Source organism: Sturnus vulgaris, chromosome 7 (genome assembly GCF_052056855.1).
Source record: "Sturnus vulgaris isolate bStuVul1 chromosome 7, bStuVul1.hap1, whole genome shotgun sequence".
In the NCBI taxonomy this organism is placed as follows: domain Eukaryota; kingdom Metazoa; phylum Chordata; class Aves; order Passeriformes; family Sturnidae; genus Sturnus; species Sturnus vulgaris.
Window position 1 is genome coordinate 18,104,762 of NC_142249.1, and position 2,976 is coordinate 18,107,737.

A 2,976-nucleotide genomic window follows, 5' to 3' on the forward strand; every position below is an offset into this window, starting at 1 on the left:
TTCTGAAGACAAACTTCTCATGTTGGTTCAATTTTGCATGAATTGGGCGCTATTGTATTTCAAGGCCTGATCATCATGCTTACTTAAAGAGAAGCATTCTTTATTGATTATTGCTGTTGTAAATACACATAAAGCCCCTCAACATAAGTTAATTCTTGTTAATTTCTTGTTAATTTCTTTTCTTTGTCTTTTTCCACACTCCATAATCATGCTCTATCCGAATTGTAATTTACTTCAGACTGAGATAGAGATAAGAGATCCTCACCATCTCTTACACCTACAGAGTAGCTGCATGGCTCCTGCAGGGTGATCAGGATTGCTTCAGTTGGATGCTTCACCAGAGTGCCTTCCAGGCAATTAAGGAGTCCCACATGCTGAGCAAGGAGCTGTGGAAGACAAACCAAGCAGAGAATGTGCCTGAATCCCTCTTACTCTGTAGAAGTCAGAACCCACAGTCACGGCTCTACTTCAGGCTCTGCACATTTGGGATCTTGAGTGCAGCAGATTCCAAAAGGCTGATCTGGGGCATTCAGCCTGCACTGCATCCTACCCCCTCAGACTGTTCACTTGGGAAGCGTGGGCTTTGTCTTTTCACCCTCACGGAAATAAAACTTGCATCTCTTAAAGCATTTTGCCAAGCCACAAGACTAGACCCACTATAAAATTGAAGCATTCTCCCTTCAGCCTGATGAGGAATAAAATCTAAGCATGACCCACTGCAGAAAAGGGACTATAGGATGAGCAGAGCAGGGAAGAAATGAGCAGAAGGGAACTTCATTGCATCCAATAGTAAAAGCATTAACTTAGGAAAGGAGAAAAGGGAAACCTCACTTCACTGCTTCTATTCAGCATTCAATGCACTTTCCCTTGTTCAGGGAACCCCATTGCCCCAGCCCCTTCTCTGCTTTCCACATCCAAGAAGAGAACTGAAGAACTGAAGCCACTCTGTTATTCAGCCACTCCTAAATCACAAACATGTTTCTCAGAGGTTATCAGTAGTCTCTGATGGAGACACCTCAAAAAAGACCTTTACATTTCCCATCCCTGTCCTCAGGCTCCCTCTGAGGGAAAGCTCAGCTGTTCATGTTCTCTCTCTCCCGGGGCATTTGGAGGGACAGGCTGAGGGATGGTGTGTGTGCCATCAGCCACAGGATGTCCCTCTCAGGAGATGCTGCTGCCACACCGACGCCATATGCCTTTTTATTTTGTGACACCTGTTTACACAGTGTGAGGCGGGAAAAAGATTACTGTCACAGCGGAATGGGAAATCATAGAGCGTTCACAGGCAGACTGTGGGTTCAGGGAATATCTTGTGAAGGCATTTAACAATTCACATTGTCAGAACGTGTATGACCATCCAAATACAGGCTGTTTCCAGTCTCCTGTGTAAGAGCCACATTTGCAAATCATTAAGGCAAAGAAATCAAATCCTGTTGCTAAACGTTAAAAGCATGAAAAATGCACATTTTATGATTATTGTTTCTTAACATATCTCCATGTTGATTCTGAGCAAGGTGAGTTTTGCTTCATTGATTATTCTGCTTAGTATTGCAACATCAATGAGAAAGTTGACTTTTATGAATTTGTACATAAAAAGGACTATTCTCTCATGAGAGCAGAATATTTGTAACTGTTACAATGCACAACATTACGATGGCATTGCTGGCCTTTGGAAAAGTTTGAGAACAGGTTTGTTCCCATTTTGTGAATGCTTCAAGTGCTGAGGAGAATGAACGGGTACATTAGTTTAAACTGAAGTGGTTCTGAGTTGAAGTGCTGCATAGCACGATCTCAGCTATGGCCTGATGCTCCTTTTCTCTTACTCTTCTGAGATCATAGTGACAGAAGAGGAAGATAGTAAATTTAAATCTTGGGGACTGTCTTCAACTGCTGCACTCCATTGACCAGATCTGTCCAATCATGAATGTTCTCTCCTATGTTGTGACTTTTTTTTTTTTAACAGTGAGCATCTGAGCCCATACTAATTGTTGCAGTGAAAATAGTGCTACAGGTGTATTACATGATGTGACAAAACATAAGTACTCTAATGCTCAGTACAGAATAAGTAAGTTGATTTAACAACCTCCAAAAAGAAAGAAAAAAAAAAGTAGCATTTTCCAGCTTTGAGAAAGTTTCATGTCCATCTTCTTTCCCTCAAGAAAGAGCATGTCTCAGTAGCTGTGGAGGCACAGGACCTGTGGAGCAGGGATGCGGGCAGGTGCAGCACAGCTCCATTGCACATGGCCCTGCAGGAGCCATCTGCCTCTCCGCTGAGTTCCTGACCCTGATCTGCCGTATCCTGCAAGAGTTCATTTCCATTTATCTCACAAGAACTGAAAAATAACTGTAAGCATTTTAAGACCTTATGTAGCATTTTCCTTTTTTTTTATCCTCTTCCTATGCATTCAATCACTTTCCAAAATTCAAACACGCTTGTGCCTGTAATAAACCAGAGGCTTTCTGTTAGCCTGGATCCATGGTGCTGAATTACTACACACTTTCAGAGATCAAAAATACCCCTCTACCACACACAGGTGTTCCAAGAGCATCATAGCCCAGCACAGTGCAGTGTCTGCTGTCTCTCCTGCAAACGTCTCCCTCCAGCTGTGTTTAACCCGCGCTGTAAGCGACAGAAGTGTAGGCTCAGCTGCTATTCAAGGGGCAAGAGTATTTAATTCACTCTATTTCCCAGCAGTGTTCGGGCAGATCTCCATCCCTCAGGGAGGCCGGCTGACTGCTCCCTGCTGCTGCACGTGCTTCTGAGGGGAAACATGCGCTTGGTAGCAGCGGGGCGTGTTTCCCTCAGGATGCTCCGCCCGAGGAGCAGCGGGCGCGGAGAGCACAGCCGGATCTGCGATGTTTTAACACCCACACCGAACGCCTTCATTTTAAACGCGGGAGGGGAGGGCGCAGCACGCGCTCCCGCCCCCAACATGGCGGCGGAAGGGGCGGGGCCGGCCGCGCCGGCCGCGCGCT